The sequence below is a fragment of the Chiloscyllium punctatum genome, chromosome 11, assembly GCF_047496795.1.
Source record: "Chiloscyllium punctatum isolate Juve2018m chromosome 11, sChiPun1.3, whole genome shotgun sequence".
NCBI lineage: Eukaryota > Metazoa > Chordata > Chondrichthyes > Orectolobiformes > Hemiscylliidae > Chiloscyllium > Chiloscyllium punctatum.
Window position 1 is genome coordinate 40824633 of NC_092749.1, and position 27683 is coordinate 40852315.

The 27683-nt window shown below is 46.3% G+C and overlaps 1 long non-coding RNA gene across 2 annotated transcripts in view; it reads left to right on the top strand.

The window, feature by feature from the left end:
- The first annotated feature begins 18696 nt into the window (after positions 1–18696).
- Positions 18697–27683, top strand: part of LOC140482924 (uncharacterized) — a 55205-nt gene continuing 46218 nt past the window's right edge. For both annotated transcript variants that reach the window (XR_011961821.1, XR_011961822.1), the window contains exon 1: positions 18697–19131. This is a non-coding gene — a long non-coding RNA (uncharacterized lncRNA). The remainder of the gene's footprint in view (positions 19132–27683) is intronic.

Below are 27683 nucleotides of genomic sequence, written 5' to 3' on the forward strand. Positions count from 1 at the left end.
GGTGAGCGTGGGAATGGGCAGCATGAGGTGGATGGCGGTGAGAGTGGGACCAGACAGCCGGGGTGGATGGTGGTGAGAGTGGGAGTAGGCAGCATGAGGTGGATGATGTTGAGAGTGGGAGTAGGCAGTGCAGGGTGAATGGTGGTGAGAGTGGGAGTAGGCAGCCCAGGGTGGATGTTGGTAAAACTGAGATTATGGCAGTGTGGCTGGGTGGTGGTGGGAGTGTGATTATGGCAGTGTGGGTGGATGGTGGTGAGAGTGGGATTATGGCAGTGTGGGATTAGGCAGTGAGGGTGGATGGTGGTGAGAGTGGGAGTAGGCAGGCTGGGTGAATGGGGATGAGAGTGGGAATGGGCAGCATGAGGTGAATGGCGGTGAGAGTGAGAGTAGGCAGCCCGGGTGTAAGGTGGTGAGAGTGGGAGTAGGCAGCCCGGGGTGGATGGTGGTGAGAGTGAGAGTAGGCAGCCCGGGTGTAAGGTGGTGAGAGTGGGAGTAGGCAGCCCGGGGTGGATGGTGGTGAGAGTGAGAGTAGGCAGCCCGGGTGTAAGGTGGTGAGAGTGGGAGTAGGCAGCCCGGGGTGGATGGTGGTGAGAGTGGGAGTAGGCAGCATAGGGTGGATGGCGGTGAGAGTGGGAGTAGGCAGCCCGGGTGTAAGGTGGTGAGAGTGGGAGTAGGCAGCCCGGGGTGGATGGTGGTGAGAGTGGGAGTAGGCAGCCCGGGTGTAAGGTGGTGAGAGTGGGAGTAGGCAGCCCGGGGTGGATGGTGGTGAGAGTGGGAGTAGGCAGCATAGGGTGGATGGCGGTGAGAGTGGGAGTAGGCAGAGTGTGGTGGATGGCAGTGAGAATGGGTGTAGCAGCGCGGGGTGAATGGGGATGAGAGTGGGAGTCGGCAGCCTGGGATGAATGGTGGTGGGAGTTGTATTATGGAAGTGTGGGTGGATGGTGGTGAGAGTGGGATTATGGCAGTGTGGGATTAGGTAGTGTGGGTGGATGGTGGTGAGAGTGGGAGTAGGCAGGCTGGGTGAATGGGGATGAGAGTGGGAATGGGCAGCATGAGGTGAATGGCGGTGAGATTGGGAGTAGGCAGTGTAGGATGGATGGCAGTGAGAGTAGTTAGCATGTGGTGGATGTTGGTGAGAGTGGGAGTAGGCAGCATGAGGTGGATGGCGGTAAGAGTGTGAGTGGACAGCGCGGGGTGGATGGTGATGAGAGTTGTATTATGGCAGTGTGGGTGGATGGCGGTGAGAGTGGGATTATGGCAGTGTGGTCGGATGGTGGTGAGAGTGGGATTATGGCAGTGTGGGTGGATGGTGGTGAGAGTGGGATTATGGCAGTGTGGGTGGATGGCGGTGCGAGTGGGATTATGGCAGTGTGGTCGGATGGTGGTGAGAGTGGGATTATGGCAGTGTGGGTGGATGGTGGTGAGAGTGGGATTATGGCAGTGTGGGTGGATGGTGGTGAGAGTGGGATTATGGCAGTGTGGGTGGATGGCGGTGCGAGTGGGATTAGGCAGCCAGGGGTGGATGATGGTGAGAGTGGGAGTAGACAGTTTGGTTTGGATGGCAGTGAGAGTAGGAGTAGGTAGCACGGAATGGATGGTGATGAGAGTGGGAGTAGGCAGCCCTGGTTGAATGGCGGTGAAAGTGGGAGTATGCAGTGTGGGTGGATGGGGGTGAGAGTGGGCGTAGGTAGTGTGGGGTAGATGGTGATGAGAGTGGGAGTAGGCAGCCCTGGCTGAATGGCGGTGAAAGTGGGAGTATGCAGTGTGGGTGGATGGGGGTGAGAGTGGGCGTAGGTAGTGTGGGGTAGATGGTGATGAGAGTGGGAGTAGGCAGCCCTGGGTGGATGTTGGTGAGGGTGGGAGTAGGCAGTGTGGGGTGGACGGGGGTGAGAGTGAGAGTACGCAGTCGGGGGTAGATCATAGTGAGAGTGGGAGTATGTAGCCCTGGGTGGATGGTGGTGAGAGTGGGAGTCGGCAGCACGGAGTGGAAGGTGGTGAGAGAGGGAATAGGCAACGTAGGGTGGATGGCGGTGAGAGTGGGAGTAGGCAGAGTGGGGTGGATGGCGGTGAGAGTGGAAGTTGGCAGCCCGGGGTGAGTGGTGGTGAGAGTGGGAGTAGACAGTGTAGGATGGATGGTGGTGAGAGTGGGAGTAGGCAGCCCTGGTTGGATGGCGGGCAGAGTGGGAGTAGGCAGTGTGGTTGGATGGCGGTCAGAGTGGGAGTAGGCAGTGTGGGTGGATGGTGGTGAGAGTGGGAGTAGGCAGCCCAGGATGAATGCGGTGAGAGTGCGAGTAGGCAGCCCGGGATGGATGGTGGTGAGAGTGGGAGCAGGCAGCCAGGGGTGGATGGCGGTGGGAGTGGGATTATGGCAGTGTGTGTGGATGACAGTGAGTGTGGGATTATGCAGTGTGGTGGATGGTGGTGAGAGTGGGAGTAGGCAGCCTGGGGTAAATGGGGGGAGAATGGGAATAGGCCACATGAGGTGGATGGCGGTAAGAGTGGGAGTAGATAGCCCATAATGGATGGTGGTGAGAGTGGGAGTAGGCAGCCCGGGGTGGACTGTGGTGAGAGTGGGAGTAGGCAGCCCGGAATGGATGATGGTGAGAGTGGGAGTTAGCAGTGTGGGGTGGATGGCGGTGAGAGTGGGAGTAGGCAGTGTGGGATAAATGGGTGGGGGAGAGTGGGAGTAGGCAGCCCACAGTGGATGGCGTTGACAGTGAGAGTAGGCAGCCTGGGGTGGATGGTGGTGAGAGTGGCATTATGGCTGTGTGGGTGGTTGGCAGTGAGAGTGGGATTATGGCAGTGTGGGTGGATGGCAGTGAGAGTGGGTGGAGGCAGTGTGTGGTGGATGGTGGTGAGAGTGGGATTATGGCAGTGTGGGTGGCTGGCAGTGAGAGTGGGATTATGGCAGTGTGGGTGGATGGTGGTGAGAGTGGGATTATGGCAGTGTGGGTGGATGGTGGTGAGAGTAGGAGAAGGCAGCCTGGGATGGATGTTGGTGAGAGTGGGAGTAGGCAGTATGAGGTGGATGGTGGTGAGAGTGGGAGTAGGCATTGTGGGGTGGATGGTGGTGAGAGTGGCATTATGGCAGTGTGGGTGGTTGGCACTGAGAGTGGGATTATGGCATTCTGGGTGGATGGTCGTGAGAGTGGGATTATGGCAGTGTGGGATTAGGTAGTGTGGGTGGATGGTGGTGAGCGAGGGAGTAGGCAGGCTGGGGTGAATGGCAGTGAGCGTGGGAATGGGCAGCATGAGGTGGATGGCGGTGAGAGTGGGACCAGACAGCCGGGGTGGATGGTGGTGAGAGTGGGAGTAGGCAGCATGAGGTGGATGATGTTGAGAGTGGGAGTAGGCAGTGCAGGGTGAATGGTGGTGAGAGTGGGAGTAGGCAGCCCAGGGTGGATGTTGGTAAAACTGAGATTATGGCAGTGTGGCTGGGTGGTGGTGGGAGTGTGATTATGGCAGTGTGGGTGAATGGTGGTGAGAGTGGGAGTAAGCAGTGTGGTTTGTATGGCGGTGACAGTGGGAGTAGGCAGCCTAGGGTGGATGTTGGTGAGAGTGGGATTATGGCAGTGTGGGTGGATGGTGGTGAGAGTGTAATTATAGCAGTGTGGATGGATGGCTGTGAGAGTGGGAATAGGCAGCATGAGGTGGATGGCGGTGAGAATGTGAGTGGACAGCGCGGGGTGGATGGTGGTGAGAGTGGAGTTGGCAGCATGAGGTGGATGTTGGTGAGAGTGGGGCCAGGCAGCCCGGGGTGAATGGTGGTGAGAGTAGGAGTAGGCAGTGAGGTGGATGGCGGTGAGAGGAGGAGCAGGCAGTGTGGATTGATAGCGGTGACAGAGGGAGTACGCAGTCCAGGAAGGATGGCGGTGAGAGTGGGGGTAGGCAGTGTGGGGTGGATGGCGGTGAGAGTGGGAGTAGGCATTGTGTGGTGGATGGTGGTGAGAGTGGGAGTAGGCAGCCCGGGGTGAATGGCGGTGAGAGTGGGAGTAGGCATTGTGTGGTGGATGGTGGTGAGAGTGGCATTATGGCAGTGTGGGTGGTTGGCAGTGAGAGTGGGATTATGGCATTCTGGGTGGATGGCGGTGAGAGGGGGAGTAGGCAGCCCGGGATAGATGTTGGTGAGAATGGGAGTAGGCACCCCGGGGTGAATGGAGGTGAGAGTGGGAGTTCGCAGCATGAGGTGGATATTGGTGAGAGTGGGACCAGACAGCCCGGGGTGGATGGTGGTGAGAGTGGGAGTAGGCAGTGTGGGGTGGATGCTGGTGAGAGTGGGAGTAGGCAGCCCGGGTTGAATGGTGGTGAGAATGGGAATAGGCAATGTGGGGTGGATAGCGGTGTGAGTTTGAGCAAGCAGCTCGGGGTGGATGGTGATGATAGTGGCAGTAGGCAGTGCGGGATGGATGGCGGTGAGAGCGGGAGTAGGCAGTGTGGTTTGGATGGCGGTGAGTGTGTGAGTCAGCAGTGTGGGGTGAATGGCGGTGAGAATGAGAGTAGGCAATGTAGGATGGAAGGTGTAGAGAGTGGGAGCAGGCAGCCTGGGGTGGATGGTGGTGTGAGTGGAAGTAGGCAGGCCGGGTACTTGGTGGTGAGAGTGGGAATCGGCAGCCCGGGGTGGATTGTGGTGAGAGTGGGAATAGGCAGTCCGGGATGGATGGCGGTGACAGTGGGAGTAGGCAGAGTGGGGTGGATGGCGGTGAGAGTGGAGTCGGAAGCACGGGTTGGAAGGTGGTGAGAGTGGGAATAGGCAGCATAGGGTGGATGGCGGTGAGAGTGGGAGTAGGCAGAGTGGAGTGGATGGCGGTGAGAGTGGGAGTTGGCAGCCCAGGGTGAATGGCGGTGAGAGTGGGAATGGGCAGCATGAGGTGGATGGCAGTGAGAGTGGGAGAATGCAGCATGAGGTTGATGGTGGTGAGAGTGTGAGTGGACAGCCCAGGGTGGATGGTGATGAGAGTGGGAGTAGGCAGTGCGGGACGGATGGCGGTAACAGTGGGAGTAGGTATTGTGGGGTGGATGGTAGTGAGAGTGGGAGTCGGAAGCACGGGGTGGATCATGGTGAGAGTGGGAGTAGGCAGAGTGGGGTGGATGGTGGTGAGATTGAGAGTTGGCAGCCCTAGGTGAATAGCGGTGAGAGTAGGAGTAGGCAGCCTGGGATGGATGGTGGTGAGAGTTGAATTATGGCAGTGTGGGTGGATGGTGGTGAGAGTGGGATTATGGCAGTGTGGATGGATGGTAGTGAGAGTGGGAGTAGGCAGCCCGGGGTGGATGATGGTGAGAGTGGGAGTAGGCAGTGTGGGGTGGATGGTGGTGAGAGTGGGAGTCGGAAGCCCGGAGTGGATGGTGTTGAGAGTGGGATTAGGCAGTGTGGGATGGATGGGCGGGGGAGAGTGGGAGTAGGCAGCCCGGGGTGGATGGTGGTGAGAGTGGGAGTAGGCAGTGTGGGACGGATGGCAGTGAGAGTGGGAGTAGGCAACATGAGGTGGATGTTGGTGAGAGTGGGAATAGGCAGTCCAGGGTGGATGGTGGTGAGAGTGGGTGTAGGCAGCCTGGGTGCATGGTGGTGAGATTGGGAGTCGGCAGCCCGGGGTGGAAGGTGGTGAGAGTGGGAATAGGCAGCATAGGGTGGATGGCGTTGAGAGTGGGAGAATGCAGTGTGGGATGGATGGCGGTGAGAGTGGGAGTAGGCAGCATGTGGTGGATGTTGGTGAAAGTGGGAGTTGGCACAATGAGGTGGATGGTGGTGACAGTGTGAGTGGACAGCCCAGGATGTATGGAGGTGAGAGTGGGAGTAGGCAGTGCGGGACGGATGGCGGTGACAGTGGGAATAGGTAGCGCATGGTGAATGGTGGTGAGAGTGGGAATAGGTAGCGCATGGTGAATGGTGGTGAGAGTGGGAGTAGGCAGTGTGGTTTGGATGGCGGTGACAGTGGGAGTAGGCATTGTGGGGTGGATCGTGGTGAGAGTGGGAGTGGGCAGAGTGGGGTGGATGGAGGTGAGATTGGGAGTTGGCAGCCCTAGGTGAATAGCGGTGAGAGTGGGAGTAGGCAGCCTTGGATCGATGGTGGTGAGAGTTGTATTATGGCAGTGTGGGTGGATGGTGGTGAGAGTGGGATTATGGCAGTGTGGGTGGATGGCGGTGAGAGTGGGATTAGGCAGTGTGGGTGGATGGTCGTGAGCGTGGGAGTAGGCAGTGTGGGTGGATGGTGGTGAGCGTGGGAGTAAGCAGCCCGGGGTGGATGATGGTGAGAGTGGGAGTAGGCAGTGTGGGGTGGATGGTGGTGAGAGTGGGAGTAGACAGTGTGGTTTGGATGGCAGTGAGAGTGAGAGAGGGGAGCATGAGGTGGATGGCAGTGAGAGTGGAAGTAGGCAGAGTAGGCTGGATGGCGCTGAGAATGGGAGTAGGCAACAAGAGGTGAGTGGTGGTGAGAGTGGGAGTAGACAGTGTGGGATGGATGGCGGTGAGAGTGGGAGTAGGCAGCCTGGGGTGGATGGCGGTGAGAGTGAGATTATGGCGGTATTGGTGCATGGCGGTGAGTGTGGGAGTAGGCAGTGTGGGTGGATGGCGGTGAGAGTGGGGGTAAGCAGCCCGGGGTGGATGGCGGTGAGTGGGAGTCGGAAGCCTGGAGTGGATGGTGTTGAGAGTGGGAGTAGGCAGTGTGGGATGGATGGGCGGGGGAGAGTGGGAGTAGGCAGCCCGGGGTGGATGGTGGTGAGAGTGGGAGTAGGCAATGTGGGATGGATGGCGGTGAGAGTGGGAGTAGGAAGCCCAGAGTGGATGGTGTTGAGAGTGGGAGTTGGTAATGTGGGGTGGATGGCAGTGAGAGTGGGAGTCGGCCGTCACGGGTGAATGGCGGTGAGAGTGGGAAGTAGGCAGCCTGGGATGGATGGTGATGAGCGTTGTATTATGGCAGTGTGGGTGGATGTTGGTGAGAGTGGGAGTTGGCAGCCCGGGTTGGAAGGTGGTGAAAGTGGGAATAGGCAGCATAGGGTGGATGGCGATGAGCGTGGGAGTAGGCAGAGTGGGGTGGATGGTGGTGAGAGTGGGAGTTGGCAGTCCGGAGTGAATGGTGGTGAGAGTGGGAATAGGCAGCCTGGGATGAATGGTGGTGACAGTGGGAGTAGGCAGCCCGGGGTGGATGGAGGTGAGAGTGGGAATAGGCTGCCCGGGGTGAATGGCGGTGAAAGTGGGAGAAGGCAGCCCAGGGTGGATGGTGGTAAGAGTGGGAGTAGGCAATGTGGGATGGATGGCGGTGAGAGTGGGAGTCGGCCGTCACGGGTGAATGGCGGTGAGAGTGGGAGTAGGCAGCCTGGGATGGATGGTGATGAGTTTTGTATTATGGCAGTGTGGGGTGGATGGTGGTGAGAGTGGGATTATGGCAGTATTGGTGGATGGCGGTGAGTGTGGGAATAGGCAGCCTGGGATGGATGGTGGTGAGAGTGGGAGTAGGCAGCCCGGGGTCGATGGCGGTGAGAGTGGGAGAAGGCAGCCCAGGGTGGATGATGGTGAGAGTGTGAGTAGGCAATTTGGGATGGATAGCGGTGAGAGTGGGAGTAGGGAGCCCAGAGTGGATGGTGTTGAGAGTGGGAGTTAGTAATGTGGGGTGGATGGCAGTGAGAGTGGGAGTCGGCCGTCACGGGTGAATGGCGGTGAGAGTGGGAGTAGGCAGCCTGGGATGGATGGTGATGAGTGTTGTATTATGGCAGTGTGGGTGAATGTTGGTGAGAGTGGAATTATGGCAGTATTGGTGGATGGCGGTAAGTGTGGGAATAGGCAGTGTGGGGTGGATGGGGGTGTGAGTGGGAGTAGGCAGTGTGGGTGGATGGTGGTGAGACTGGGGGTAGGCAGCCTGGGGTGAATGGCGGTGAGAGTGAGAATGGGCAGCATGAGGTGGATGGCGGTGAGAGTGGGAGTAGGCAGTGTGGGATGGATGGCAGTGAGAGTGGGAGTTGGGAGCCCAGAGTGGATGGTGTTGAGAGTGGGAGTAGGCAGTGCGGGATGGATGGGGGTGAGAGTGGGAGTAGGCAGTGTCGGTGGATGGTGGTGAGAGTGGGAGTACGCAGTGTAGGGTGGATGGGGGTGTGAGTCGGAGTAGGCAGTGTGGGATGGATGGGCGGGGGAGAGTGGGAGTAGGCAGTATGGGGTGGATGGTGGTGAGAGTAGGAGTAGGCAGTGTGGGATGGATGGTTGTGAGAATGGGATTATGGTAGTATTGGTGGATGGTGGTGAGTGTGGGAATAGGCAGTGTGTGGTGGATGGGGGTGTGAGTGGGAGTAGGCAGCCCGGGGTGGATGGTGGTGAGAGTGGGAGTAGACAGCCACGGGTGGATGGTGGTGAGAGTGGGAGTAGGCAGCCCAGGGTGGATGGCAGTGAGAGTGAGACTCGGCAGTGTGGGGTGGATGGGGGTGAGAGTGGCATTATGGTAGTGTGGGTGGATGGCAGTGAGAGTTGGATTATGGCAGTGTGGGTGGATGGTGGCGAGAGTGGGATAGGCAGTCCGGGGTGGATGGTGGTGAGAGTGGGATTATGGCAGTGTGGGTGGATAATAGTGAGAGTGGGAGTAGGCAGCCCAGAATGGATGGCAGCCTGGGTGCATTGTGATGAGAGTGGGAGTAGGCAGTGAGGGGTGGATGGTCGTGAGAGTGGGAGTGGGCAGTGTGGGGTGGTTGGTTGTGAGAGTGGAAGCAGGCAGCCCGGGGTAAATGGCAGTGAGAGTGGGAGTACGCAGTGTGGGGTAGATGGTGGTGAGAGTGGGAGTAGGCAGCCCGGATGCATGGTGGTGAGAGCAGGAGTAGGCTGTGTGCTTTGAATGGTGGTGACAGTGGGAGTAGGCACCCTGCGATGAATGGCGGTGCGAGTGGGAGTAGGCTATGTGGGGTGGATGGTGGTGAGAGTGGGAGTACGCAGCACGGGGTGGATGGTGGTGAGTGTGGGAGAAGGCAGACTGGGGTGATTGGCGGTGAGAGTGGGAGTACACAGACTGGGGTGATTGGCGCTGAGAGTGGGAGTAGGCAGCTTTGGGTGGATGGTGGTGAGAGTGGGAGTAGGCAGCTTTGGGTGGATGGCGGTGAGAGTGGGAGTAGGCAGCTTGGGGTGGATGGCGGTGAGAGTGGGAGTAGGCAGCTTGGGGTGGATGGCGGTGAGAGTGGGAGTAGGCAGCATGGGGTGGATGGCGGTGAGAATGGGAGTAGGCAGCCTGGGATGGATGGTGGTGAGAGTTGTATTATGGCAGTGTGGGTGGATGGTGGTGAGAGTGAGATTATGGCAGTGTGGGTGGATGGCGGTGAGTGTGGGATTATGGCAGTGTGGGTGGATGGTGGTGAGAGTGGGAGCAGGCAGCCTGGGGGGAATGGCGGTGAGAGTGGAAGTAGGCAGCATGAGGTGGATGTTGGTGCGAGTGGGAGTAGGCAGCTTGAGGTGGATGGCGGTGAGAGTGTGAGTGGACAGCCCGCGATAGATGGTGTTGATAGTTGGCGTAGGAAGTGTCGGGTGGATGGCAATGTGAGTGGGAGTGGACAGCCCAGGGAGGATGGTGCTGTGAGTAGGAGTAGGCAGCCCGGGTTGGATGGCGGTGAAAGTGGGAGTAGGCAGCCCTGGGTGGATGGTGTTGAAAGTGGGAGTAGGCAGCCCTGGGTGAATGGTGTTGAAAGTGGGAGTAGGCAGCCCTGGGTGAATGGTGCTGAGGGTGGGATTAGGCAGCCCAAGGCAGTGGCGGGGCTGAGGTCAAGCCTGGAACAGGGGAGCTCGAACTATTGTCAGGAGTGCAAGCCCAGCATCGCCAGTAATTTATGAATTATTGCATTGAACTTTTCACAATGTGTCTTTGCTCTCCTACTTTTTATTAAGAAGGACTGTAATGTTTAACTTTATATAGCTGTTTCTTTAATTTTCTGCTTTGTCCCTAAGATTCTGTACCTAGATCCTTTTGTACCTAAGGTGGCACTGTAAGTGACAACTTGTAAACTTTTGACTGTACTTTCATGAGTACATGTGACATTAAACCTAATTCTAATTATAATTTGTCAAACTTTACCCTACTCACTAAACATCTCTCTTTGCTTTTGCAGACTATTTCAGAGAATGTTATGGGTGGTGGTGGTCTCAACTATTAGCTGGGAGTGCTGTAATTTTTTTTTCTTTAATGCTGTGTGATCAGATACACCTGTTCTTTTTTTTCTTTTTTTTTCTTTTTTTTGCCAGTGACAAGCGCTGCCCTTCACATCAAAGGGCAATGCTGTGTGATAATTCCCTGTTTATTTATTTTTTTCTTTTTTTTAAAACCCCCACACTACTGCCTAACTGCGGTAGTGCTTATTTTTTTTCCCAGCACCCATGGCGTGTGTGTGTGTGTAGATGTGAGACACAGTGAAAGACACAAAGTGCTCGAATCTTTATTCAATTTCCACCACCAGGAATATATGAAAAACACCCGAGTGGCCAGTGACAAGCACTTTCCTTCACGTCGAAGGGCAATGCTGCACCGACAGCCATTCTGGGACCGGTGACAGCCGTGCTGGCCCAGGGAGTGCTGTAATAAGCCAAATTGCCTCTTTAAGGAACACCTACTAAAAAATGAGCCAATGAAAAAATTAACGGCCAGCAACAGACTTCCCATGTGATCAGGACCATGGGGGCAGTAAGGTCTTTCTCCTCGGCACTGCTGGATAATCAAAGCCAAAAACCTCTTTCTCTCAGCAGTGCCACTGGGAGATAGTGGCTGCTGTAGAAAATGCACTGATCTGAGAGGCCAAATTGCAGAGTGACCCAGGCCAGAAACAAATAATGGTGGCAGGAGTTTTTCAGTTTGGGGTTCCGTGGAAAAAAAAATTAAGAGGGGATGGCAGCAAGGCCAAGGATTTGGTTATCAGCTGCCAACTTCCTACTCAGGGTTTCTTAATTAGGCACTACATATCTTTGAGTAAGAGATCCCATTGGGAGACCACAAGCAACCCCACGCTACATGTTACCTGCTTGGCAATAGTCTGGACAGCAGCAGAAAGAAGGCCTAGGGATCTCAAATTGATGGTGTGTAGTAAAGTGATCAATGGACCTTCCCACTACATGCTTAGTCAGCATGGAGGTGGAAAGATGACGGAGTCCCCACTTGAAACTATCTAACTGCTCAAATGCCCATACCACCTGCACTGCTTTCCTCTCTGTCTTTTTATTGTTAGCAAATCTGGCTTTTGACCCAGTGACATGTGTGTTTTAGTTTGTTTTATGTCATATTTTTGGATCCACTTTTTTTTAAAAAAGCCAACATAAGAGAGTTTCTGGAGTGATAAAGGGAATTTGCTTGCATTGTGTGCATTTTACAATTAGGCCGAAGTTAACATCAAAAGCATTTCCTTTGAAAAAGAAGGAATTGATTATTTCTACTTAGCTCAGAACTGCCATAGTTTGGAAAGATTTTGGTTGCTGTTCACATAAATCCTAGTCAGAAGTCGATGGAGGAACACAGTTTATCCTGAAGAAGGGAGACATTTTAAAACAGTTAGGAAATAGGTTACTTCATCGTAAGAGTTTAGTTTGAAAATTCCAAGTGTTTAGTTAGGACCCTGAGCAATTATTTGAAGTTGAGAAAATCAAAGCTTATTTGTGTGAATAATCAAGGAAGTGCCCACAAAATTGTCAAGACTGGAAAGTTAAAGAAACAGGAAAAAATCAAACCTAAAGGGTTGTGAATCTGTGGAATTACTTGCCCAGTGAAGTGGTTAAGACTATCTTGTTGAATGGTTTTAAAGTAACGATAGTATATATTTGAACAATAAAGGAATTAAGGGTTACTGTGAGCGGGCAGGTAAGTGGAGCTGAGGCCTCAAAAAGATCAGCCATGTTCTTATTGAATGACAGAGCAGGCTCAAGGAATCAGATGGCCAGGGATCAGATGGCCTACTCCTGCTCTTATGTTCTTATACACGTGATAGAGAAGGGAATTCTATCTCTGATATTTAAATACTGTAAAGTGATAATGTTCAGATGCATGGAATTGTGTTATATGCTGGTTTATATAAACTTGGTTTATTCTTTTTATTTTAGTTTCTTTACTCAATAAACTCATGTTTTATTATTAAAATCAAATCTGCAGCATCACATGCTTGTGTTTCAGTAAGAAACTACCTTTTTGTTTTTCAAAACATCGAGTATGATATATTAAGCCAGATTTCAGTCTGACTTGCCCATTAGCTGGTATCATCACACAATGACATGCTTTTGAAACGTATTTACTGCTTTAATACAGCAACCAATTTTCATACAGCAAACTCCCACAAACAGAAATATAATAATGATCCAGACAATTTGTTCTGTGGTGACTTTGGGTGAAGGATAAAGAAAGACACCAAAGATATCACTCTCACTGTTTTTTTGAAATGGTGCCATGGATCTTTTCCAAAGTAGACAGGCAGGGGGCTGGAAGAACACAGCAAAGCAGGCAGCATCAGGAGGTGTAGAGGTCAATGCTTCAGGTGTAGTCCTTCAGGACTGGGGGTGGGTGTGGATTGGGAGCTGCAGATAAAGGGAGAGGAGCGGGCAGGGTGGTGAAGTGGGGAGAGGTGAAGATTTCCAACCATTCAAGCAGAAGGTTGGGGTGGTGGGGCGGGGGGGAGCTGGTAGCGGGGGGTGGGGATAGTGTGGTCTTGGTAACTGTCTCATCTGAAAAACAAACTCTACTTCCAACAACACAGCACTCTATCAGAGCTGCACTGGATGTGTCGGCCTTGAGTTTGGCCTCACTATTGTGGAAATTTGTGAAGCAATACTGAAATAATAATACAATTCCACACCTCCTAACTTCATCGCTTTTTAGTATTTAAATACCAGGAATAGAGTTCCCTTCTCTATCACATAGAAAAGAACATAATTCAAGTTGGAAATTTGTGAAGCAATATTGAAAGTACTTAACAGAGCCATGACTAACACAATGGCTGATCCAACTGTGAATACTGTTAGCAGTGAATTTAAATATGTTGATCTAGGCCTTGTCATCCAAGCCAGAAACCAACTGGGCTGAAGACAATAAATAACTCTTTGCTTGGTGAACAGTGAACGTTATGCCACTCATCCAAATGTTCTCCTTTTAAATTAGCTCAGCTGTGCCTGATTATTTTTTTTTAACCGTAGTGTTCCCAACCTGGTTCTCATTTGGAAAGTGTTCCGGCACAGGAAATTACATAATGGCCTTTGATGCGAGCTGAGATGTACCTGATTGGACTCTCCTGCAGTTGTGTTCAAAAAGCTGGTTCTTATTTAGAATGTGTTCTGGGACAGCAAACCACATCGTGACCTTTGACCTGAGCTGAGGTGTACGTGACTGAATTTTCTTTCTGTAATATTTATAAAGTTGTTTCTGCTTGATCAAGTGTTTTCAGATAGAGAATAAAGATGTACTGTAGGTTATGAAATTGTTATTTTCATTTCTTGAATGCAGACTTTGTTCCACAGAAGGGCAATACAATTCAATTAATTGGGATTTTGGAATTTGCAAGTGGTAATATATTCATAAAATGTCCCTGAGCAGATATATTTACTTATGTAATGCATTGTATTTCACTTTCATGTAATCTTGCTACCCATTTAAAATAAAAGTACTTGTTAGTAGTGGAGTCCTAGCCTGCTATTGCTGCCAGTGTTTTTGAAGTACCAAAATAATTATGTATAAGTTGCTTGTACTCACTACTTAAGAAAAATATTTGAATTTTTCTTTTAATTGCCAGTGCTTCATTGAAAAGTATGCACATAAATCCATGCTGTATATATATAAAAAAATTCTAACATAGGTATGTCCATATATGTTACATAAAGTACTTGTATTAGGAGATTTGAAAATTCAGTCATTAGCAAAATTATTCCCAGAAAATGCCATGACCCACAGCTCCTGGGAAATGATGGGAAGGAAAATACTGAAATAATTTAAGAAACAGCTGGGTGCCTTGATGGGAGACTAGTTTCTTTGTGTATCAATGCTAGAGTAGGACAAATGACCTTCCTTATCCATATGTATTTTGTGATCTGAAGGTCAACTTATGTCTGATTTTAATGCAGCAGCATTCATATGTAGTTTCTTTCAACAGAAACATCATAAAGATGAAATTGCACCAAAGGAGCTCTGAGGCTCAATGATAATATTCTTGGTAATGAAGAGCCTTAAACAAGGAGTGGGAGATTGAAAGACAGAAGAGTTAGAAGGAACTGGTACTCTTGAAGTCACTGATGCATAACAGGGTGACATTGTGCTTTGTGGAATTCCAAAGGATTTTTAAGCTTCAAACTTTCTTGACCTTTCCTTGGCCTATTCAATCTAAATTCTCACAGCTTATTATAGTGACAATTTTGCTACAGCTTTGGATGGAAGATCCATTGGAAGAAGGGGAGCAGCACCTGCCTCAATAATGGGGTATGCAACAAGTGCGCCTGTCAGAGAATTGCAGGTGAGGGTGTTAGCTCATAAAGAAGTTTAAATCAGCTCACAGAACTTTTAGTGAAATGTCACTTGCCCTGGCATGGAGAACTGCATTAGGGAGGCCCTCCTGCCACAGAATGGACCTGCAGTCTTTTGACCCAGGTAACCATGCTGAACAATTTGCTGTTAAAGTTTTACTTAATGATCCAATTCAGTGAGTATGAATACCCAGGCCAGTTTGCAATGCACATCTCCATCAAACAAGCCACTGTTGCCCAATGTGTAAAGGAGTCTAATATACCACAGCTCATGTGGATGCCAACATGTAAATTGAGAAAACTCTGAGAGGATTGGGTTCCCCTTATATCTAGGGCATCCTAGACAGTATCATGTCGTCATGAAAGTATTAGTTGGTCAGAAAGATAATTACTCAGAATTTCCCATTGGGAAAAATAATTTAAGTCCACAGGTAGTTGTCATATCACCTTCAATCTACCAAACTGATCCAACCTGTGACAATTCCTTCCTTCTTGGAACATAAGAAAAACCTAAGAACCTGTATAGGTCCGGGAGCTCACTACAATACTTCCCATCCAGTATATCATAAACAGAATAGCGAGAGAGGATGGTAGTTGGAGGGGCCAGGACAAGACAGAGAGTCAGGTGAGGGAAGAACAAAAGGATTCAAAATGTCTTTCAGACAGACAGGCCAGGGATCAGTTGATAGAACTGAGCTTCTAGTGACCTGAGTATTCCTGTTTACTGCGAAGAGACATCAAGTCCTTCTTTGTGAATAATGTTTGTTACTCCTAGAACAGTGATGGTCAAGAGGGGACCTAATACAGATGTATAAGATCATGTGGAGCATATACAGAGTGCCAGGAATGCACTTCTTCCATTAGTAGAGAGATGAATAACCAGTAGGCAGAGATTTAAGCTAAGAGGTAGAAAGAGAAGAAGATAGGAAAATTTATCATGGAGCCTGATGGGAGTCTGGACCTCACTGCCTGAAAGGATGATTGAATCAGAAATGCTTTAATATCAATAATTAGATATCACTTGCATTGCCATTGCCTCCAGAGGTATTGGTAACAAGGTAGAAAATTAGATTAATATAATCATACCATCACAGACATGATGGGCCAAATGGTCTCCTTCTGTTCCATAAACATGTGTGAGTAATTTCTGGAGCTTGCCACATGTTCCAAGATAGAAAAAGGAGAGGTGATGCAACATGAGATGAAACCACACACACTGGAGGTGAACTCATTCCCAATTTCAACCAGGTTTCTGAAAGTCATCAACTCCAAATAGCTTGCACAACTGTCTGGGTGACACCCTCTCCTGTCCACCAGTGTCTGTTGCAGCATCATCTGCTCATACCTATAATGAATGCCAATGTTGATGGTGCTTCTTGGAATAAACGCTGAGGAATCTGGGGAATTGTTCACTTCCACGTTTTCTTGCAACGAAAGATTTTGCTGCTGGAGATAAACCTTGAGGAGAGAGTAAAGGGACAAGAGTTAGCCTGTAAATCAGCAGCACAGTAACAGACGTCTGGTTTCATGCTATCAAGCTATTTGAATGTCTGTTCTTCTGAAGTATGTGAAAGGATTTGAGTAACAGTCAAAGACCCTGTCCAGAGAAGACTATAGTGTCAGATTTCTAGTGCTGATAGCTCATGAAGAGTTTGTTGCCATAGCTTGGACAGGAGTGCAATGCTTTGTGTGAATTTTGTGTTGAATGCCATGTTCACTTGCAGAAAGAGAGGGCAAGATTGACTGGCTACTGAACTAAATTAGAATAGAATCCCCTTTATTGTCACTTGTATTCTATTGTAGACGTACAGTGAAAAAACTTTTACAATGTCTGCCTCTTATGGCGCTATCTAAGGTACAAATACAAATCTTGGATACACAGGAGAAATAAAAAGCAGCTGCATTACTTTAAAGAGTTTAAAAAATAAGTTAGAAACATTATGGCTTAAGTTAATTATTGGTAGGAAACAGATAGTAGGGATACAAACAAAGTTCTCAGTTTACAGTATTTGACAAAGACCACCTAATTTACTCTGAAATGCAAGAGGAAGTGATGCCCTAGTTGCATACAGCATTGCATATTCCTCAACTAATGCACTACACTTAGTTTTACACATAGCATCTTAAGAATGATGTACACCGAGTTGGTCTTTGAAAGGGCACAAAGAATTGCCAAGCGAGTGCAATCATACTAGAATCCAAAATTGGAGAGCACGTAGCATCAACTTAGTTTTGATTCCCCAGAATTTACCAGATTGGGGGGGGGGGGGGGGGGTGATCTAATTTAATTAAGGTTTTTTTGAAAAAAGGGTTCAGTATTGTAGATACAAAGAAGCTTTTTTTTTCTGATGAGGGAATCTAGAACAAGAAGGCATAATCTGAATATTAGAGAGAAATTATTTCTGTGTGCGAGCAAACACAGTTCTTCGCACAAAGGGCAGTGGGAATCTCAAATTTTCTTCCACCAAAAAACTGCAAAAGCTGGATCTAATGATCAGTTTAAGACTGTGGTGGATGGATTTATGTTAGCAAAGTGTACTTGGGGATATGGAATCAGTGTAAGTGTGTTGGGATACAGATCAGCCCATGACTTAATTGAAAAGCAGAAAAGGCCAAAGGGGGATGAACATCCTATTCTCTTCAAGCATTCATCCGTCACTGGACAAAATTATCTTCCAGCAGTTTATTACAGACCAGCTTGGTGACAGTCACCATCATTTCCCTTTAAGAGATGCATTTCCACTTTAAACCTGGAGCCCTATCTGAAAGTGCACTCTGAAAATCACTCTCTCAGAAACTCTCTACAGTCAGCCCTGCCTCAGCTGAGGGCCACACTCTCTCAGAACTCTCTACAGGCATCCAGCTCCCCAGACGATTGGATGGTAAACCATGCCAGACAAATTTAAATGATTTCTGGGAGTGAAAGTAGCCCACCCCTGAAATTTTGGTCAGCTGCAGTGTTTCTGGCCCTTGCTTGCACCAAATCTACTTTTGATTAAGGTGACAACGTCGGATAAGATTCAGTATTTTTGCTTTGAAGCTTGGACCAGATTTTCAATTTGAGCTAAAGCAAGCCTTAAGATTGGAAGCAAAGCTCTACCTTGTTTGACTCTATACAAAAAGCAAAAGAAAAATCAACAACACCCCCTTCATCCTTTTGCTTTCACCCTGCCTCTCTTCCCTCTCCTGGTCAAGTTAATGACACACTTGCAGACTGATTATAACATGAGCGGTAAAAGTTGAGATTTTCTGACAGCGTGCTGTGTTAACAAAATCAATTCCCACCACTGGAGCTTTGCCTGTCCGTTCCAGCACAAAAGGTAAAGGGAATTGTTCTGAAGTGAAGCCGATGTTAAAATGTGCATTGGTTAGCAGGAGTACACCGTGTGTGAGTAGATCCTTCAGGAGCAGGGGTGGTGGCTAACAGGGCGTTTTGGGGGAGGTGTTGCTTTTGGCAGCACTGATGTGAACCTGCAGTTTTACTCGGAGTCAAAATTAGCTACAGTTGCACAAGTTCAAACTGCTTCACAGAGAGAAGAACAAACTCCATTCACAAAGCACTAATTAAAAAACTTTCACTGCTGCCTCATCATTGTAACAAAGGTTATGGTGGTTTCTTCAGAAATTTCCCTATTCATTGGTCTCCTCTACACACAGACAAAAAAAGGCGTGAAATTCCCATGCTCCTATTTTCAAGTGACTCTACAAGTGTTTTTTTTCAGAACGAAAGTAGCAATTTCCATGACCGACTCAGTAATGGCAAGTTTCAAAAATGAATTACAGTGAGATTATTGGCCATGACAGGTGAATAACATCCACCCCTTCATCCATGCCTTCCCAACTTCTCTGCTTAACACTTTGTTTCAGTCTTCGAAATGGTTTCTCAAAAGAAGTGAATGGATCTCAAAACATTTTATCTTTCCTTGTGATGCAAATGCTAAACTGGGACAAAGTTAAAAAATCACACAACACCAGGTTAGAGCCCAACAGGTTTATTTGGAAGCACTCGCTTTTGGAGAGTTGATCCTTCATCAGGTAGTTGTGGAGCAAGACCAGAAGACATAGGATTTACAGCAAAAGATCAGTGTCATGCAACTGAGATGATACTCCACATCATACACTGGGACAGACAGAGATGCATTTTAGGACAAATAAAACTGAATTTCACAACACATCAGATCTGTGTGTGCTGTAGAGAGGGTAAGGGGGGAGCAGGATGCAGCGATTGTGAGTGCAGCCTTTACATCAGTGGGTGCATCTGAAAAGAGCAGACTCACCACAAATACGAGTTAAATTCTCTAAACATTAAGCAGCCTTGACAAGCATCGGGAAAACTCATCAGAGAGGCTTGTGAAACATCAGTCAGGCTCATCGTGCATCAGGCAGACCTACTTAGCATCAAGAGACTAACCAAACATGAGGGTAACTCAACATGCACAACTGAGTTGAAAAGACCTTAATAAATATCTGGTTTGGAAGAGGATTAAACACTAGGGGATTACATCCAGACAAAAATAAGCATGCAGTAAACAACTTGATATGTCCTTCGTTGTTAATGGAAACGTTATGTTCAGAAAGACAAAGGAGAAACTTTTTTCATAACAATGTTGATGTGTCTGAATGCACTGTTGAAGGTAGCACTGCAAGCAGAAATTGACATGTCAGTTCTTAAGAATCGGCCAGAGAACTGGGTAAGTGAAAAGAAAACACAAAGAAGTATCATCTATTTATTTATAAAAGTAACATCAACAACAATTATTTCAAAATCTGTTGCAATAGTCAACAGAAATATTTTGACTTAACGGTTAATTGCAGTAGAACTCTTCTGTGACACAGTTACATTTGGAAAAGCTGTTTTAAAAAGGATAATTTTTATTCAATCTGCTACTCTAATCAGTTAATCTGCTAAAGAACTGTGCCACACAGTGGTGGATGTTGGTTCTTACCCTATAATCTCCACTGATGAGTTTAGTCTTCATCAGATAGTCAATGAAAGGAACCAAGCTGAGACCATAAATGGGAAAGGAAGATCAATTAGGGAATCACCATTTTGCATTATGCAATATCATAGGAAGAGAAAGTGCATATAACAGCAAAACCCAAATGGAATACGGATGTGGAAACATTTTATTTAAACTGGTATGAATCTGCCGGATTTGCACAGTTTTACTTAGATCCACTTTCGTTAGAATAACCAACTAGGTACAGCATGGATGCTGCATTCCTAACAAAGGCACATAGGATTTTTTTTGGATATTCATTGGCTGCACCTTCTATCACATGAAAGTTCCCACCATATACCATGCCTAAAACCAGGCACAAAATTAGGATCAGACATTTGCTTTGAAAATATTGCTAACTAGTGCCTTTGCTTTATGACTAAACAAATGAAAGTAACCCAGATTATTAAACATCTACCTTAGCTACTTGTTTTGTATTTTAATAATATTGGCACAAATGACTCAAAAGAAATGTATGGTCTTAAACTAAGATTGGAAGCAACTCCACAAGTGGTATGAAAAGTGAAAAAAACTCCTTAAAAAAATCACTACTTTTTTTTGCCTGTATTAGTTTTGAAGGATGATCAGAATAGCTATTTTTCTGAAACCCCACTGAATTGTCTCAAATGACAGGGATTTTTTTTTCCCTTGATTATAATGAGGGTCAAAGGGTATTAACAGTGACATGAAGGTTTGACCTTTGGATTGAGGGTCACTTAGCATTCCTTATATAGTTCCTTTCAGAACTTATGTATGCAGAGATTGGCTTCACACAAATTTTTCTGTTTAAAAATGAACAGAAATCCAACAAAAAAAGTTTTCTTTTAAATTCTATTTTTCACTCAAACATGTTCCTATCCTATTTCAGCCTGAGAACTAGTCTGGAGGGAATCACCGTCTGAAAACAAAGCATTATGTTGCTGCTGTAGCACAATGTTGTGATGTGACTATATTCAAGAGCGACTTTCTGGATGAGGCACAGAATGCAAGGGGGTGGAGAAATGGAGCGGCATTGTAAAGCTTTGTCTCCTTTAAGATTTTATTGTCTTCTCAATCTGTTAGTTCATTGAATACCAACAAAAGCAAGCATACAAAGGAATACAGGAAGGCTTTGAATTGAAGCTGCACTTTTGAAAAAAGTGGGAACTTGGAGGAGATTGATTTGCGAAGAGTAAATACCAACAGAGCTCCAAAATTGTGAAAGCTGGGGATTCTATTTTCAAATACAATGATCCATAAAGTATTTTTTTAGCCCTTTATATGTAAAATACGAAAATAAAAGGCACAGATGGTTCCTGACTAGAGTGGCTTCATGCTAATATACTTCAATGGTACATTTGAAAGAGAATGTTGCCATTATCTTTTTGCCTCTGCTGGTTATAAAATACCTGAGCTTGACCTAAGATTGCAAGCTCTGTCTTGAGTGCCTCATCAGTAAATCTGTAATCTCATAACAGGAACATCTTTATCACTTCTAGCACTTTTAAAAACACGCTTTTGCAGGCAGTTTAAGGAGAGTGTTTTGCTTACTCTGTTTTGCACTTCTCTTTATCGAGTACAGTCAAAGATGCAAGAGTGATGGGTAAACTCTGTGCTGACCTGTAAAAATCAAAGGGGAGCTATGTAGGTCTTGAAAGTACTTTTCCAAGAATAAAGTTTTGGCAATTCTCTTTATTTCAAAGAACATGAAGGTAGTGAATAAGTTGAAACTTATTTATTTCAGTTACGTGAAACTGGATCATCTCTTGTTGCTTGAGTGACACCACTGTGCCTTTGCAACCTCCCCATACAATAAAATGGCTTGCCAACACTGCTTTTGCAAAGACTGACTACTTACAATAGAAAATGCAGCAGCAAATATTTAAAGAAAAAAGGGGGTTTAAAGTTGTACCTTTTGTGACTTCATGTCTCAAAGTGCATTACGAGCAAGATGTTTTTTCTTCTCTCATTGCTGTAATACAAGACATAGCAAGCTTTATTTCTCCCAACAAAAGAATTGATTAATGCTGTACCATTTTGACTCAGCTGGTTAGGGCAATAGCAGTTGAGGTATAGGTTCTTAGAAGATAAGATAGCTGGAAAAACCCAGAGGGTCAAACAGTATTTGGAGAAACAGATGTTTCAAGTTGATTACCTTTATTCAGTCTTTAATCAGAACTCAAACCTTCTCTCCATAGGTACTGCTTCGTCTGACAGGTTTGTCAGCATTTTTGCCCATATTTCAGCTTTTCACTTTCCATAGTCATTTCTTTTAGTTCCAAGAACGTACCATAATTTTCTGTTCCTCGTCTGTATTGAAGGAGCTGAATCTTAGCTGGAACTGCAATATGAACTACAATTGGCACCATAGACCTTGTGAAAATTACTGGTGATCACCATACTGTGATCAATGCCAGGAAGAGTGTGCATCGGGGTTAAGGGTGGGGTGTTAGTGAGGGAATGTATGTCCATTTTGCAAGGCCAGACGCTCCAGGCAGTTGAATAGCTGCCAGCGCTCAGTATCAAGGTTAAAAAACAGGACTAATAGCTAGTTGGACAACATTTAGAACTGTACATTAGAAAAGTATCAACATACTTTTAAAAGAAGAGGAAGATATGCAAGCTTACCTATGAAGAAAGGGTTTGGTAAAGAATACTTCCATAAAAGTAATTGAGATAATAGAATTTTATATATTTGCCCACAAAACGCCAATGATTATACATCAGAAATAGTTCATTCCCATAAAAATCCTTTGACATATCCAGAGGACAGGTAATATTTCACAGCAGTGCACGTTTGTTCATTTGTACATGTCTGCTCACAGTGTGCCTGCACAGGATGTTAATATGTCATGTGGAGCAGCATGTAATTCTGTATCAATGTGCAGTCACTTGTATTGCTACACGGATCTATGTGTATTTGGATGTTTATGTACAATCATGCATATGAGATATGAGGTTGAGTTTGTGAATGCTGTGGGATAGTGGATGTCTTTTGAAAGTTCTTGCAAGCCCTGTAGTGGCCTGCATGTGAAATAGTGAATCTAATCCCACTCCTCGGGCTGCTGTAGTTCAGTGAAGCACGGTGGCCCCCTGCAGCACCAGAAGCCCCACACATGAAGAAAAACACTTTTATTTCTCTTGAGTGCTTGCACCATGGGTAATCCTGGCACCACAAGCCTACTGCAATGAGAGGAAGGGGATTTACAATTTAAAGAAGCTTTACCTGATCTCGCCTGTGAGCTGCTAGTAAACAACAATGCAGACTCGCACTTAACTGCTTCTGTAAAACATTTAAGCATTACTAAACCTCAATTGCTGGTGCCATGTCCAGTGAATGTTTTGAACAGTGAGGCATATATTCTATGATCAGCAGAGAATTATTCTTCTCTACAATTTATAATGTAAAATAATCCTGTGACAGAGGCCTGTGAAAACATAGAAACCCTGATTACTTTGTTCCATGTTTGTCCCCTAAAAGGCAACATTTTACTCTATTAGAAGAACAGTATAGCATGTTGTAGCTGTTGCTGTTATTGTCAGTGTTCTGTAAGGCCTTAGGCACTATAGTATTAAAGACAATTCCCATTGTGTAATGCACTGGCAAAACTGTTTTAAAATACAGAAATGTAATAAACCGCCATTTCTGTCCTGGTTGAAATCAGAGAACGCACTCTGTGCTGAGTTAGCTATTCTCAGCTGGGCAGAAGTAGAATGCAGTACAACTGAGCTCAGCAATCTTGAGATCAAGAATGAAAAGTTTAATCAAGATTTCAGCTCCTGATGTAGCCAGTGGAAACCACAGCTTTCTAAATGCCCAAACAGCTGCATAACAAACCCTCGTTGTCTAGATCTAGGAAGAGCAGCAAATTGGTTGGGTTGGAGTCAAAGCAACAACAGTTGTACAACTTTACAGCAACCTGAATACTCATGTTCAAAAGGGGAGTAGGAAAACTGAGGAGGAATGTAAATAATTACTCTCTTCCAAATATATGGTATCATTAATGATGAGTACAATCAAGATTTGAAAATACTGACCTTAGTTATACAATGATGTTTGAATGCTGCTGGGCCTTTGGTTGGAGAAAATAAACTAGTCCAGATTTATAGACCATCTGACCTTTGAGCTCATCAGTGTTGTAAGAGATTGCTTCAGGATCTTGTCAGCTTTTGAAAAATGTAGTACCTAAGTATTTTAAGTTGGGACTGTGGCTCGTTTTGAAAATAATTGTATGCGACTTCAGAAAGATATAGATGGATTAGTGGATTGCGGTCATGGATTTTGAGATGGAGAATGAGTGGACAAATAGACTAAATTGTAAAAGTTCAAAATATGTAGGGGAGCAAAGATACTAAATATTTTAGATCTTTAGAAATGTGAGGACAACTCAACAGAGCTTGTATCATCGATAGTGAGGTGCCGGAAGACTGGAGGTTGGCGAACATGGTAGCACTATTTAAGAAGGGTGGTAAGGACAAGCCAGGGAACTATAGACCAGTGAGCCTGACATCGGTGGTGGGCAAGTTGTTGGAGGGAATCATGAAGAACAGGATGTACATGTATTTGGAAAGGCAAGGACTGATGAGGGATAGTCAACATGGCTTTGTGCGTGGGAAATCATTTCTCACAAAATTGATTGAGTTTTTTGAGGAAGTAACAAAGAGGATTGATGTGGGCAGAATGGTGGACATGATCTATATGGACTTCAGTAAGGCATAAGGCATGGAAGACTGGTTAGCAAGGTTAGATCTCACGGAAAACAGGGAGAACTAGCCATTTGGATATATAACTGGCTCAAAGGTTGAAGACCAAAGGTGGTGGTGGAGGGTTATTTTTCAGACTGGAAGCCTGTGACCAGTGGGGTACCACATGGATCGGTGCTGGGTCCACTATTTTTCTTCATTTATATAAATGATTTGGATGTAAACATAAGAGGTATAGTTAGTAATTTGCATATGACACCAAAATTGGAGGTGCAATGGACAGCGAAAAAGGTTACCTCAAACTACAATAGGATCTTGATCAGATAAGCCAATGTACGAGAGGGCATAACTACAAATTGAGGGGTGATAGATTTAAGACAGATGCCAGAGGCAGGTTCTTTACGCAGAGAGTGGTAAGGGCGTGGAATACCCTACCTGCTAATATAGTCAACTCAGCCACATTAGGGGATTTAAACAATCCTTAGATAAGCACATGGATGATTTTTGGATAGTGTAGGGGGAACGAGCTGAGAATAGTTCACAGGTCATTGAGGGCCGAAGGGCCTGTTCTGTGCTGTATTGTTCTATGTTCTATGATAAATTTAAGGAATAAACAAGAAAGATCAGGGGAATTCTTTTCAAACAGGGGCTTGTTGCATATTAGTGACTGATCGGGGGAAAGTACTGGAAGCAGAATCCGTATTAGCTTTTAAAATGAAGTAGATATAGTTTTGAAAAATAATAAAAAGAGAAGGGTTAATTTGTGGAGGAGTCAGACGAAATAGATACTCTTTCAAATAACTGCAACAATTACAAGAGGCTAAATGGCCTCTCCTTTGCAAATTGTTTGATTATAAGTCAGGAAGTCAATGTGAAAATTGAATTTCAATCTGGAAACTCATGCAAGGACAACAAACGAAAGAGCTTACATTTCGATATGAAATTAAGGAAAGAAGCTTTAGAAAGCAGCTGCTGGGTAACCACTTCTCAAAGCTGGCAAATTAAAATGCAAGGTTAGTCAATGAGTATTTTCGCTTACTTTTGAAAAGTTGCAGAGGCATAGTTTTATTTGCAAAGATTTTATAAGGTTGAGTTAAACTATTCCAAGATTGTCAATAGCAAGTAGCTACAGTGTCTCCTACATTTTACTGGATGGTTCCAATTTGGTATTCGGGATGATGATAATGAAGTGATGTTGTGATGTTGTTCTCATGGCAACAACTTGGACTGTTACATCAAACTGCAAGACACAGAGTCTTTTACATTTTGATTCTGAAACTTGGCTCCTCCTTCTGTTGTACAATTTCACTGCACTTCTGAAATAAGTAATTGTTTAAAATAGTTTGAAATGTATCAAACTGAATGAATATCAACAAAACTATGATTGCCACAACATTTTCCTTTTAGATTCATAAAGTCATACCAAATAAAACTCTCAAACATAATAAGTTAGCTCTTATCAGTGAATTCCCATGCTTTGACTGATATTAGCCTAAATCTTTGCACATGCGAGAAAGCTACTGCTGACATGCCTACCTTTAATAATTCATGAAGCACAGTATCAAAAATCAAATGGTGGGTGATTTTAACTTCCCCTGTATTGATTGGGACTCCCTAGGCACCATGGGCTTGGATGAAGGGAAGTTTGTTAGCTACATCCAGGAGGGTTTCTTGAAGCAACATGTAAATAGACCAAATAGGGAAGGGGCCTTATTAGACCTGGGAAATGAGCCCAGCGAGGTGACTGAAGTTTCAGTAGGAGAGCATTTTGGGAACAGTGACCATAATTCTGTAAGTTTTAAGTTACTTCTGGATAAAGATAAAAGTAGTCCTCATTTGAAAATGATAAATGGAGGGAAGGCTACCTACGACAATATTAGGCAGGAATTGGGGAATCTAGATTGTAGGATGATTGTTTAAGAGTATATCTGCACTTTTCATGTGGGAATCTTTTAAAGCCCAGTTGATTAGAGTTCAGGACCAGCTTGTTCCTGTGAAAATTAAAGGATAGCAAGATTCAGGAACCTTGGATGACAAGCAAATTTGTAAGCTTGGGGGCATGCATAAAGTTTAGGAAACTGAAGACAGACAGAGCCCTCAAAGACTATAAAGGAAGCAGGATAGAACTTAAACAAGGAATTAGGAAGGGCAAAAGGGGCTATGAAGGATTCTTGGGAAATCGGATTAAAGAAAATCCCAAGGTACTTTACACATATTTCAGGAGTAAGAGGGTGGTTTGGGAAACCATAGGTCCACTCAAGGACAAAGGAGAAAATTTGTGCATGGAGCCAGAGGAAGTAGATGAGATCTTTAACGAATACTTTGCATCAATATTCACAAAGGAGAAGGACATAGTGGATGTTGGGTCGTGGGAGGGGTGCATTGATACTCTAGGCAAGATGGTGTATGTGCTTTGTATCTGTTGTCTCTTGAAGATGGAAGGATGCCATCCTGACCCTGCTTGACCTCTCAGACTACTCACCATAAAGTCATCCTGAAACCAAAACTTGTCTATAAATGAGAAACTAATTATGCTGACTGCTTACTCACCATTGCTGGTTGTGTAGCCTCTGAAGGTAATGAGAGGATTGACCAGAGGCCTAATATATTGGCCTGATGGCATCCCAATGCTCCCTGGGGAATCTGGGTGATTCAGTTTGTTCCATTCCTCCACAGGAAGAAGCAAGCCTGCAATCTGAGGGGAGGGTGATGAGGCCCAGCGGTGGAGCCTCCTGTCTCATTTTCACCTTTTTGTTTGGATCCCCTCATTACAAGTTGATGCAAGACCAAATACCATCCCACCTGGCTCTGCTGCCTCCATGCTCTGTGCCTTGTCCCTGTTTAAAATGGGAGTAAAGCGATCTATTGACATCCCGATCAGCCTCCAACCTGAACTTGGTAGGAAGGACCAACCAATAGCAGAAAGCTCGTAATAGAGAATCTTAGAGAGAAAGGAATGATACCTGCCAGATCCAAAATGAATGATCTCCAGTTGTTGGCTTAGGGGTTAGGTCCTGAATCAATGACCTGGGGAAGGAAGGCCTTCCTAGACCTCAAGTTGGCCTGCTGAGAGAGTTAAATTGTGTAAAGTCCCACAGACATCGTCTGAGCTCAGTGACTGCTTTCCAGTGGCTGGACAGATATCTGTTCAAAAGAGAAGACAGCAATTTCAGATTATTATCAGAAGACAGTGGGATGAGACATTGAGTGGTGGATGATGAGGTCTGGCAACAATTGGGCGTAGCTATTTTAACTGCCCATTGCTATGTTTCAGATGTAATCCTTTGGTGATATGTCCTTTAATTGGCTTGACGATATTGTACAGTCAGATATGAATGAAAATTCTTTATTTTTAATAGCAGAAATAATAATGAAGTGACAAGAATAAGAAGCTACCTTTATAGAAAGCTTGCAAAACTCTCTGAAGTGGATGTGCAGTGTTTATGCTACAAGGTTTGTTGTGTGGATTCAGTTTCTATACACTATCAAGGTAATACCAGCACCACCACATCCTGTTTACACTTAGCCAAAGATTGAAGGGGGGAATACCTAGGGAAATG